Raw genomic sequence first — 13,611 nt, forward strand, 5'->3', positions numbered from 1 at the left:
GAAGATGGGTCACAGGTGATGGTGCTGCAACGTTCAGTGCATGGGCAGCAGCCTCCCTGAGGAGACAGCCTTTGGCTAAGCCAGATGGACAATCAGGAAGAGTGCTTTAGGTGGGGGAACAGCATGTGCAAAGGCCCAGTGACGAGAGAGAATGTGATGCTGGGGCTTCAGCATGACCAGAACTTGGGCTGCCAGGAGGTCATGGGTGAGGAGAGATGAGGCCAAAGGGCTGGCAGGGCCTGGGTCTGAGAGTTCTTAAACCAGTATTGTTCAGACTACAGTTCTTAACACATCAGAGGGTCGTGAAATCAATTTAGTGGGCAACAGCCAACACTGGGGAAAAATTTTAAAAAAAAAGAAGAATAGAATGGGCTCATGTGTGTCGCACATGAGGTCAATGTGGTTTCTTGAAACTTTTATTTCAACTTTTATAAAGGTGTACACTGCACTGCATTGTAAAATGTGTTTCTCACTGTGAAGTCTCAAAGATTTTGAAAGCCACTGTTTTTAGCCCCTGTGAAAGTTTGGAATTTAGCCCAAGAGCGATGGGGAGCCATTAAAGAGGTTTTAGCGGGGGCATGACAAGGTCAGATTTATGTTTAAAAATCTCACTCCAAGAGCGTGAAGAGCAAATGCTGGGGAGGCGGGCAGTGGAGGTTGGGAGGTACCCCAGGGCTGCTGAGGTCGGTCATCAGGGAGGGAGGGGGAGTCCAGTGTGCAGAGAGTCGCACGGTTGAGTTTCAAGGTCTTCTCCTCCCACCCCTCCTTGGAGAGCCCTGACCCTGACTTGTCACCTCTCCTGTGGCCCAAGTATTGCAGGCATGATGGACATTGGCTTTTCTTTGAACAACTTCCTCTTTGCCAGATACTTGCCGAACACTTTCAAGCGTTAACTGGTTTAATACCCTCACAACAACCACAATTGGTAGGTACCGTTGTTTTTCCCATTTTACAGATGAGGAAACTGAGGCCAGAGAGGATAAGGTCACAGCTACCATCAAGTTGCATAGTTGGGATTCCAGCCAGGCAGTATGGCTCCAGAGTCTGTGTTCTCCAGCATCCGTAGTGGTGACATGGGAGCCAAATGGCCTGTGTTTGAATTTCTGGGAAAAAACTGGCCAAGGGTTGTCGTGAGGACTTAATAAGCAATACATTCAGCGAGTAATAATACTTAGAGCGCTCACTTAGAGCAGTGAGTGATCAGAGTTTAGTAAATGTTAGATAAATGACAGTTGTTGGTGCTACTACACAGTTCCGCAACTTGATATAGCAAGTAAGAAGTAGAGCTGAGGTTCAAACCCACATAACTGGTGAACAGACCAGGAACTGCCTGGATTTGAATACCTCCTCTGCCACTTGCCCTCTGAGTTACTGATGTGCGGTACCAGTGTTAGTTCTCGATATTCAGCACTGTATGTCAAGTACTTAGCCCTGAGCCTGTCCTCAGCAGTGACCCCTTTCTAAGTATGAGCTGTTGGTCTTGCTGCTCAAGGTCAAACAGGATATATGAGCTCCAGGGCTGGAGTTTGGGCTCACAGCCACTTGCTCCTGAGCAAATTAAGCCCTCTTTAAAAGGGGCCAAGACACCAAGTTTGGTTTCTTTTCTGGTCCCTCAAATCCTTGGGCCCAAGTTAGAGCTTCAGGCCCAGTGGGGCCCCAGGGCCCTGGTCCATTGCATCATCTGGAGCGGGCAGCCTCCAGGGGTACTGGAGAGTCACAGCCCCCACAGGGCCATGCCAGTGCCTGGGCCCGGGCCCCCATGCAATGTAGCTCCTGAGTCTGACCTAGTGTGCCTTCTTGTCTCATCTCAGAGAACTGTTTTCCTTGGCATAGGACAGAGACAGGTGACCCCACCTGGTTGGTTCGGGCCCAGGCTTGTTCAGCCTCCCAAACACCTGGTCTTGGCCTCTTGACTTCCCCGTTTGGCACAGCTTTGCCCTCGTTGGCTCCTGTCCTCCATGTCATTCTCTGCCAGTTAGAGTGGCCCTTTCTAGAACATGTTTGTCCAGTCAAGGTTGACAGACTTCCCAAGCCACCATCTGTTGACTCTTGTGGGAAACTCTGGCTGCTATAGATGTTTCTCGCAAGCCTCATCTTCCCTCTTGGGGTGTGGAGTCAACTAAGGAAATGGGGCAACCGGCTGTGGTCACGGGGTCATGTCTGAAAAGAAAGCTAGTGTCCATGCTGGCCAGGACTAGGCAAGTGAAAGATACATAGCCCTTGGTGAGTGTTTGGAGAACTTGAAAATGCAATATGCAAGCAAACTGTTCTTGACAACCAGGATACGGACAAGGCAAGCTCTTACAGTCCTTAAATTTCATTCTTTCATTCATTCCATAGTGTTTATTCAGCACACACTCTGTGCCAGGCACTGTTCTTCACGCTAGGGGTCGTTAGGGTCTCTGTCCTTGTGGAGCATATTAAGGTCTCAAGCAGCACTGTCCAACAGAAATATAATTTGAGTTAGAAATGCGAACCACATGTGTGATTTAAAGTTTTCTAGTAGCCACATTAAAAAAAAAAAAGAAATGAGTGAAATTAATGTTAATATGTTTTATTTTACCTAATATGTCAAAAATATTATTTCAATATATAATCAATATTTTTATGATTACTAATGAATTATTTTACATTGTTATTTTTTTTTGTACTAAGTCTTTGAGAACCAGGATGTGTTAGGACACATCTCAGTTTGGATTAGAGCTCAAGAGCCACATGTAGCTCATGGCAACTGTATAGAGCCTAACAGGAGAGGTGGGCATTACACAGCTAAATACTCAGCTAATTATTAATTACAGTGGTAATTAATGCCATGAATGCAAAGCTCAAGGTACAGTGAAAACTAATCCAGTAACGGAAGGCAGTGGTGGCAGTAGTGGTCAGGGAAGGCTTCCTGGAGGTAGTGACACTGTGACATTTACGAAGAAACCTAAAGGTGAGGGAGATGGGATGAGCATCAGGGCAGAGGGAACAGCTATGCATAGCCCTCAACATGGCAAGCAACAGACACTCCTCTGAAATAGGGATTCTCAACTTTGGTGCCTAAGACAAAGCCAGGTGATGCTTTGTTGTGGAGATCATTCTGTGCATTGCAGAGTGTTTAGCAGCATCCCTGACCTCTGCCCACTAGATCCCAGTAACACCCTCCCCCAATTGTGACAAACAAAAATGTCACAGGATATTGCCAAATGACTCCTGGAGGTCAAAATCACTTGCCACTGAGAACTTCTGCTCTAAAAGATATTTTAGTGCAGTAGCCAGCCAGCTATGTGGCTCTGTGTCCTTGCGCAGGCTGTTTCATCTTTCTGGTCCTCAGTTTTCTCTTTTGTAAAAAGGAGGAGACAATATTAGTTACTTCGTGGATTGTTTTGAGTATTAAATGAGCCAGTATTCGTAAAGCACCTAACAGTACTTGGAGCACAATGAGCCCTTTCTTACTGTGAAGATTTGGCTCAGATGTCCCTCTGTCTTATCTATCTTCACTAACAGGAACTGCCAGCTGGATTTTACCAGCAAGAGTGAATTCCACAATCTGCAAAGAAATCTACTAGGATACTGACTCAGAGTCAGCGATGCCATCTGTCTGGTCCCCTACTAGATCCCCAGGAATTAGATCAGCGTCTGGCACATAAGAGGTGCTCTCTAGTGTTTATGGAATGAATAAGTGACTTATCCTTGTGAATATCTATAAAACTATTTTTTAGATCTCCCGTAAGTTTTCTCTCATTTTTCCTTGTCTTCCTTTATATTTGTTTTTACTTTTTTTTTAATCTTTTACTGTTTTTTGGTTTTTTACCTCGTTTTTACTATAGCTGTGTTTTTACTACCCCAGAAATGACAGATCTTGAGGATTCTTAGCACAGCTGTGGTCCGAAGCATCGTCAGCCAGACCAGCCTAATTCGGGAGCCTCAAAGCTAATGTTTTAGTAATCCCCGTGGCCTGTTTCAGCCCCACAATGCGCCCTTTGGCGGGGCGGGGTGGGGGAGGGCAGTTAATTTTTCCCAGTAGGTTCTGGCTGGATATTAAACCTGGCCAAGGGCAGATCTTAGCAGAGGGGGCGTGCTTAAGGCTACTGAGTTCAGGCTTCATTTTGAATTTGGAAGTCCCCCCGCTTTTGTGTGCAAACACCATTATAATATCATTTATTATTAAATGGAGGAGAGAGGGAGAACGCAGGAGGTCACACGCGTTCCCTGAAATATAACCCTGCAGTAGGAATATGCCAGACCATCAAAGTTAGGATGTTGTCCCCACTTCTAAGCCAGTTTTATATAACATATCTCATGTTCTTCCATCGGATCCTGATCTGAGCTCCGATGTTAAAAAAACACTAAATCAAAGAGTCTTTGATTGATATGATAAATCTGAAGCCATTAAGTGTAGTTCTTTGTGAAGAATCAATTCTCGGGTTTTTATGGTAAGCATGATTGAAGCACAGCAAAAGTGTTTACTAAAACCCAGAACGGGTACGAACTGATATTTTTCTCAAGTAGCCGCCATTTTGAAAACTCTACAGTTCCCATTTTTCTCCTGGCCCTCCACTGTAGAAGTTAGAGTGTTCTACTTGCATGAGTGTATATGTTTTGAGAAGAGATTCTCAGCTGGGGTGAGTCTAAGCCCAGGAGACATTTAACGATGTCTTGGAACATTTTGGTTGTTACAGGTGGGGGCGAGGGGTGTTACTGCTATCTAGTGAGGAGGTAGCCAGAGATGTTGCTAAATAGCCTACAGTCCACAGGCCATCCGTGCGCAGCAAAGATTTGTCCAGCCCCAAATCTCAAGCGCCAAAGCTGAGACATCCTGAGGTAGATAGGTCACTGTATCATTGATTAAAATATCAAAAAAGAAAGAAAGAAAGAAAGAAAAAAAAACTCACCTGTAAATAACCCGAATGTCCATAGTTGGAGAATGGCTAGATAAACTTCGATATATCATTTCAATGGAATACTACACAGCTATTGAAAAGCTCTGTGTGTACTGATGTCGGAAATTGCCCACAGCATGTTTTTTAACGAGAATAAAAAATACACAACATAGTTTTGTTAAAATAAATTAATATCTGATTTTGGTAATATTAAGGAATTTCATAGGCATGCTAATGGTATTATGGCTGTGTTTTCAAACGGGGTTGGGGCTTAGAGGTTTATACTGAAATAGTTACAGATGAAAGTATATTATTGCTAGGATTTGTTTGCAGGTATTATAAAAGATTATAAAAGAAGTAGATGAGATGGAAATGGGACTGAATTGGCCATGAGTTAATGGTTGTTGGGGCTGAGTGATGGGCATAGAGATTCATTAGATGAATCTGGATATTTTTGCATATATTCAGAATTTTCTATAATATAGTTGCTACACACACGCACACACACATAAATGCATTGAAGAAAACCTGATAGGAGTTGTTAGATGATAGATACATAGATAGATAGATACAGACAGACAGACACACAGACATAAATTTGGCTCTGTGTAACAGAGAACTGAACTCAAAGTGACATAAATAGCCTGGGAGTTTATTTCTCTTTCATATAAAAGCCCAGATTGACACAGCAGCTCTGCTCTGTGAGGTCATCAGCGCCCCAGACTGCTTCCATCTTGTTACGTCATCCTTAAAGACCTACCCGTTTCCTCATGGTCCAAGATGGCACTCCCATCACATTGCATCTAGCCAAGTAAGAATGAGGAACAGGGGGATGTTCTTTAAACACATGACCTGCATGTTGAGTGCATTACTTTTGATTCCATCCTGACCATAATTTAATCATATGACCACAACCTAACTGCAAGAGAAGCTGGGAAATTCATTCTAGGCGGCTTCATGCCCTGCTAAGAATCAGGAGTTCCTTTATGATAGAAGAGGGGAGAAGGGCAAGAATACTCAGCATTTATTTAACTGCTACTTATTGGCTGACTGTTTAGTGCTAATTACAGTTACTGCAATTGATGCCAAGGATGCAACAGTGAACAAAACAGAAAAAGCCCCTCCCCCAGATAGTGAACAAATAAATATGCAGCGTATTTTAAGATAGTAATTAGACTCATAAAGACGAATACAGCAGGATCAGGGGATGGAAAGGTGGGGTGGGAGAGATGGGGAGTGGGTTTGATAATATGATTAGGGAAGGCATTTCTAAGGAGGTGACATTTGAGAAAACAACTAGATGTTAGGAGTGAGAGAGTGAGGCAGGGAAAGATCTGGAGAAGAGGATTTGTGGCAGAAGAAACAGCAGGTGCGAAACCATGAGATGATTTGAGAAGTGGCGAAAGGGCAGTGTCCCTACAGGAGAGGCAGTAAGGGCGGAACCTCCAGGAGACGAGGTTGGTGGGGTGTTCAGGGCCCACAGCGTGTGGGGCCTTTGATTAGGTGTTATATTAAGCCATGTATAAGTCATTATGGTCAAAAGGTGTTTTTCCTAATTATTTGCGATTATTTTCAAAATGTGGAAAAACATTCCATTGACACAACGTAATGCAGTAGAATGAGATTTTTGTTCCAGCTCTGCCTGTCATTAGCTGTGGGACCTGAGGACATTTATTTAACTAGCTGGCCTCTCAGTTTCTTCACTTGTAAGCGTGGAGAAGAGTTCATTCTGTTATCCTGTTCTGTTCTAAGGCCTGTGTAAATAAATACTAAGTCATTTCATCCGCACACCAGCCCTAGAAGGTGGGTACCATTTTTATCCCCATTGGACAGATGAGAAAATTGAGGCAGAGAAGTCAAGCAAGATCCCATGCCACTAGTAGGTGGCAGAGCCAGGATTTGACCTAGGCACCCAGGCACCTGAAGGGAGCTCGCATGGTCACCCCCCGCTGTGCCAAGTTTCTGCTGGCTCCACCCACTTCACAAGCTGGTTGAGAGAGTACAGCGAAGAAAGATTTGTGACAGTAATTTACAAGAATATATATTAATATTCTTGTAATATTCTTCTCTCCCTTAAATATTTTTAAAATTTCTAAACCCCTAATGAAATAATTGATTCGGCCCAAGAACATTAGTGAATAAATCATTAGACCAGAGGTTTACGGGGAACTTCATAACGGAGGAAGGAGAATAGAGCCACTGACCCCTATTTGTATCAGTAGAAGAGGGGACACTGGACACCTTGCCCCTCCTGATGTGATGCAATGGGAAGAACTCTGAAGTGTTACTGCCCCCCTTCCAATGAATCTGAACCTAGTCACACTTTAAAGCTAATTTATGGGGAATATAGTAGAAAGAGAAGTAAGTTAACACCACCATGAGGAAGCAAACAGAAAAATCAGAACATGAGATAATTTGCAAGACAACTAACCTAGTTTCTTCAACATGTCAATAGTCTGTATAAAAAGAGGGGAGAGGCTATTCTAGATTAGATAAATATAAGAAACACTATAAGTAAACATAACGTGTCAACTTTGTTTAGATCCTGAATCTTATAAACCAACCTTAAAAGGCCATGTGGACACAGTTGGGGAAGATACAACATGGACTGTGTTCAAGATGGTACAGGAATTAAAGTGAATTTTATTAGGTGTGTTAATGGAAAATGTCCATATTTTTTAATGAAGCATGGCAGAGAATAGAGACTTAAGTTCAGATTTGTTTTAAAAACTTCACCGAAGAGGAAAATAAATCAAAAAGCTTAGAAGAGACACATGCAGTAAAATCTTGAAAGATGTTGAATCTGAGTGATAAATGCTTAGCGATTCATTTTACTATTCTGTATGCTTTTGCATATGCTTGAGATTTTTCATTTAAAAAAAATTCTAACCTTCACCATGTAGCCACCTTACCCGCCCCCCTAAAAAAAAAGAGGGGGAAAAGAAAACCTCACTATATGATATTGCATATAATTGAGCCAACCTCAAAACAAGAAGAAAAACATTTAAAAACTCATGAATCACTACATGGCCCATTCAATTTCAGAGTAATGATGTAATTAGAGATCAGTCATTAGGGAAGATTAATTTTAAGACATCTGCTTCTGTCAGCGGCAGATGGCAGGAGAGTAGAACATTCAGAGTCAGACATCCTGGCTTTAAATCCATCTCTGCTACTTCTTTCTGACAAGTAACTTAAACTTCCTGTCTTTGCTTTGTTCATCTGTAAAATGGGGTCTGAGTTCTATCCTGTGGATCTCACGTGAACAGCACTTAAAACAGTGCCTCGCTCCTAAGTAGCATTTACTGATTGTGAACTATTGTTTTCAGTTTTGTGATGGTCACTGCTTCCTGGGGGCACAAGTAAGGATTTAGATAGAATAAAGATATTCTAATATTCAGTTTTTAGTATTCAGATTCTCTTACCATTTCTCCAATATTTTTCTCCCATTCATCCCCTTTCACTCAGATTAAAATGCCCTGCTTTCAGAATGAGTCTCTTCATGATTTAAGATAGTTTAAAATGGGTCCAGGTCATTTTGGTCGGCTGTGATTGGGTGAGCAAGAGGAAGAGGAAGTAACTGGAAGCGATGCTGACAGGGTACCTACTGAGGGTGGAGACCATAAACTCAGAGCAAAACACCTTTGCAACCCAGGAGAAGCAGCTTCACCAGCTGCTTGCTTGCCTGCCTCCCAGGGAAGGGGGCTGTGTCCTGGAGTTCCCCACGGCCACTAGCACTTGACCTTCTCCAGCCATCACTGGCAGGGGCGGGCCTTCCCTTCTAGAAGGGTCAAGGTGTTTTCTTTGTGCCTTGTTTTGTTGGTTGTGGGTTGGGGTGGGTTTTTGGTTGGGGTTTTTTTTTTTTTTTTTTTTTTGGCTCTGCATGAGAAATATTCTATAAAGTTCTGCACTTTGCTCCAGGGCCTTGTTGAACCCAACCTGAAATCAGTAGAACGTGTGTGGTCCTGTCCTGTTCAGTCACCGCACATTGGGTACTTTTTTGAAGGTCGCCTCTTGTGGGCCTGGTGAATATTGGAAAATGCGTTGTAAAATGCAGGCATCTGAACTTGAGTCATGTTAAAAAAAAGAAAAAAAGCCAATTTCAAGAGGTCATATACTGTATGATTCCATTTATATAATGTTCTCAAAATGACATCTTGGAACTAGAGAATGGATTAGCAATCGCCAGTGGTCGTTTGGGGGAATGGGGTCGGGTGTGTCTGTGGAGGGACGGCTCGAGGCAGACCTTCCTGGTGACGGAACTGTGTCTTGACTGCAGCGGTGGTTACACGAATCTACAGATGAGATAAAATGACACCGAGCTGCACACACACACATACACTCTCACTGCACCGATGTCAATTTTTGGTTTCGATATCATAATTATGTAAGATATAATCGCTGTGTGGTGGAGAGAATTAAGTGAAGGGTACCCGGGACCTCCCACTTCTATTTTTTATGACTTCTTATGAATCTATAATGGAATCACAATAAAAAGTTTTTTTAAAAAAAAAATCCCGTGGACAGCAAAACTGGATTAGCAAAACAAAGGGCCCTTGTTTTACATACTATCAGGGAAGGATAATAAAACCCTCCCATCGACTATTTTTGTCCTGCACCAAGTTCACGTGAACGAGGGATTTATCAAGCTTGAGTGAGAGAGCTTAGACTGGGGCGAAGGTTCTAGACCCAGGCTGGTTCTCCATTCTGACATGACTCCCAAGAAAGTAATCTGCTTGGCTGAATGATAGTGCCGAGGAGTAGACTGCCATAGAGGCATGTTAAAATAATCGTTTATGTCTTCCTAAGAGAGTTTTAGATAAAAAGTTTTTCAGATCTAGGAATAGATACAGTGTAAGAGGTGAGGACAGATATAGCCATTGGGAATATAAATTGGATCAGCCACTCTGAAGGGCAATTTGCAAATGTCCTTTACAATTTTAAAGGTAGACTTAGCAATTTTGTTTTGGGGTATCACTCCTAGAGAGCTACATGCATGTGCACCCAAGAAGGCCTGTCCCAGGCAATGTAGCATTTAATACAAAACTTGGGAAACCTGGGGACCGGCCGAAAGGACAGTGGGATAGACATACCTGGGAATCTTGTGCAGCAGTGAAAAAGAATAAGCTAGATCTCTATGTCATGACATGGAAAGAACAAGATGTTTTATTGTTAAAGTGAAAAAACTCCTAAAACAGGACATACAGATCAGTGACATTGGTAAAAACACGTGTGTAAAACACATTTATAAAGTACTATATATTTTTAAGGATATATATGTGTGTTTGTGTGTGTTTATGACTAGAAAAAGGTCTTCAGAATTATTCACCCTATTAGTAATTGTGGATAAAGCTGGTGGGAGATAGTGGCCAAAGGCAACTTTAATTTTATCTAAAATTTTAAAATTTCTTTACAGAGTTTTGCAATATTATCCAGATGGTTAGTATTATATGTTAAGAAGAAAAGGCAATACAGTTATTTTCTCAGCTTGAGGAGATATCCATGTGACTATGCTGTCCATAACTCAGCTGCCTGGGGTCACCCATTGACGAATGCCATCTAAGACTGGAGAGCAAGCCCCACTCTAGAATGTCAACTTCATGAGAGCAAGGAATTTGTCTGATTTGCCACTGTATCTCCAGTGCCTGGAACAGTCCCTGGCCTTCAAAAAAATGAGCGAAATAAATTAGCGAACAAGAGCAGCCTTTTCTGGTATGTGGTTGAAGAGAGTCACTGCTTCTAAATGATTGGCAACCTGATTCAATGAATGAATCAGTGAATGAATTTAGCATCAACTATGTCCCTTCTTTATCTGCCTTCTTCATAGCCTTTGGAGAGGAGACTGGAAGTACCTTGTTCATCACCTATGTGTCCCAGCCCTGATCCCACAATTTCTATTAAGTGACACCTTCCCCATTGCAAAAGAAATGGGGTTGAGGAATGGAGATGAGGACAGGAGGAGGGTAAGATTATATCTTACATAACAATAGTATGGTATCGACCACACCAGTGTAGTGTGGGGGTCCCTTCTGGCTGATGTCGAAGTCAGCCACAGCGGCAGCAGTCTCCAAATTTCACTGGCCGTACCTGCAGTTTATTCCTACTTTTACTTTCGCATTGGGATGCGATGCACATGTATCAGAATGGGAGTCACTCTCTTCTAAGAATGTGCTACTCAAATGTAGTCTGTGGCCCAGTACTGCCAGCAGTTCCAAATAAATACCTTCCAGGATTCATGTCCGGTGGGAAAGAGCATCTCTTCTCCAGCAGTTCATTGGCCCCTATCAACTCGTGACCAACACCCCTCAGCCAATCACTGTAGACCTAGGGATGGGACATGCTAATTGCTAGGCTCAGAGCCTGTTAGTAGGGTCAACCCCACCCAAGCCACATAGACTGCGAAGCAGTCCCCCCCCAAAAAAAGGATGCTATTGCCACAAGACCCAATAGGCCAAAATGCCAAGAAGCCACTACTCCCACCATGTTCCTTCTTTAGCATTGATTTCTCCTGTAGGCTGTGGTTCTGGACATTTCTACTTTCTTCTCCTTCTTTTTTAGCTCAAGGCAGGACCCCCCCAAGATCATTTTTCAGTATATACATCTATCAAATCACCTAATTGTACGCCTTAAACTTATACAATATGTCACTTATATCTCAATAAAGCTGGAAAATATCAACCTACAGGGGAGAACAAAGTAGGATTGCGAAGGACATGACAGCCAGGCAGAGCTTAATAGTGTAATAATCATAACTAACACCTTCTGTCATTTGGACGGGAGCTTTTGGACCACTTCTCCCTTCTGGGATGGCCTGGGAACAGTAGCATCCACCATCCATGTACTTCTGACCATGTCCTACAGACAGTGCTAACGCTGGGAAGAAGAGTAAATCAGGAAGGGTCTCAAATTCGTGCCTAGAGGGGCCAGGCAGGAACGTAAATGAGTGCCCTGTATGGAATGGTGACAGTGGCAGTGACTGGCACTTATCGCAGGTACTCAGTAAATAATGGTTCAATGAATAAATTTATTCATACAGCACATTCGTTCATTATTCCACAAATATTTATTAAACAGCTCTCAAGGACCAGGCCTTGCCGAAGATTTGGGAATGTAATGGCGGAGAAAAGAGACAAAATGTCTGCCATCAGGGAGCTGACACTCCGGTTGGGAAGACAGATGGAAACTAAACATAAAAACACCCACAAAAATTGTTCTAGTGACTGGTGTGTGAAAGGTTGGGTCATGGGCCTGTGGAAGCTGCTCTAGGGGAACGGGCCCCACTCAGGGATGGTTGGGGAAATCATTCTAGAACTGAGACCTTTGAATGGTGAGCAGGAGGGAACGGTGTTCCAGGCAGAGGGAGCAGCAATGCAAAGACCTCTTGACAGGAGGGAATGTAGAGGGAGAAAAAGGCCAGTTGCTAGAATGAGACACTGAGCAAAGGGAAGCCAGATCAAGGCTGTGTTCAGAAGTCTTCGTTTCATTCTAAGAACAATGCAAAGCAATTGGAGGTTATAAGCAAGGATGAGGCAAGGCAGGGACAGGTTCATTGATGTCATCAGAGGTCCCTCAGGTTGCTGTCAGAGTGGCCCCAGGGAGACTGGCATGGAGGCTGAGGTCGTTGTCCAGGGCGGAGAAGACAGTGGCTTGGCTGGGGGCGGTGGTTGTAGAGGTAGAGAGCAGTTGGTTCCATGGATGTTTAAGAGGTAAACTTGATGACACCTAGTGATGGATTGGATATGATTGTTGAAGGAGGAGGAGGAGGGGCACGATCCTGGGCTTTTGGTCTCTCTGAGATGGAGGAGACCGGGGAAGAGCTGGTATTCGCTTAGCAGATGTATTTAGAATTGAAATCAAATGGGGGTGATTAGAGGCAGGCAGACATGTCCAGGTTTGGGCCACCACTGCTGTCTATCCAGAAGCTTGTGATTGCTGTTGGCAGGTTTGGATTTCTAAGCCCTTAAAAGATGCTGGGTGTTGGCCCTCTCTAAAGTCCTCTTGGCCGACTGGCCATCTGTCCTCTCCATCTAGTAGGCAGGGCCACTGTTCTCAGTCAAGGTAGCCAGGGCGCTCGGGGGTGCGGAAAGGTGAGCCGCCCACCGCCTGGGACCCTCCATCTGCTTTTGATCCTTCCCAGTCTTTGAAGTCACCCCCACCCCCCACCTTCCAGCTGTCATCTCTCTGGCTCCTCCAGCAGCCTCACACTCTCCCAGTGCTTCTCAGTCCCTGGGGACAGGGGTGGTGACAAGAGTAACAAATGGTGCAAGCCGCTGGCAGCAGCCGGCCAAGGAGAAGGCCAGAGGGCGGGGGCTTTCAAATGCCTCTTTCTTTCCACCCCTCTTAACCCGGTTCTGAAGCAGCGAGGGCATCAGGGTTTTGCCGCAATGCAATACACAGGAAAAAACTTTCGTAAATGAATCCCAGGCCTTTGCTTCCTTTCCCTGCCTTCATGAAAGAGAAGCTCAGTCTTCCTCCTCCCGCCCGCCACCCGCTCTGATTCCTCTCTTCCCTCCCCTGCAAAGAGGATAAGCTGGTCTCCAATTTCAGGTCATTGTGCAGAGGGCAAAAAGAACAGGAAGGCTCTTCCCCAGATTGCAGGAGAACTCAACTCTGTCCATCAGGCCACAGTAGGAACCAGCGGGTGACAGATGATCCCTGTGTCTACCTGAAATGTATGTTTCAAGCTTTTATCTGTGAATGCAGATAATGTCAGTAGCTACCCTTTCTTTGTTGAGCAACCACTCAC

The 13,611-nt window shown here is 44.0% G+C and overlaps 1 protein-coding gene across 3 annotated transcripts in view; it reads left to right on the forward strand.

The window, feature by feature from the left end:
* EYA2 (EYA transcriptional coactivator and phosphatase 2) overlaps positions 1 to 13,611 on the forward strand; it is a 211,943-nt gene that overhangs the window by 45,673 nt on the left and 152,659 nt on the right. Inside the window, exon 1 of one of the 3 annotated variants that reach the window (XM_039864498.1) lies at positions 10,559 to 10,577. The exons of the other annotated variants lie outside the window; for them this stretch is intronic. The gene's annotated coding sequence lies outside the window, so the exon portion shown is untranslated. Of the gene's footprint in view, positions 1 to 10,558; positions 10,578 to 13,611 lie in introns of those variants that run through there. 3 annotated transcript variants of the gene reach the window in all.

This window comes from Pteropus medius, unplaced genomic scaffold (genome assembly GCF_902729225.1).
Source record: "Pteropus medius unplaced genomic scaffold, Ma_sr-lr_union100, whole genome shotgun sequence".
NCBI lineage: Eukaryota > Metazoa > Chordata > Mammalia > Chiroptera > Pteropodidae > Pteropus > Pteropus medius.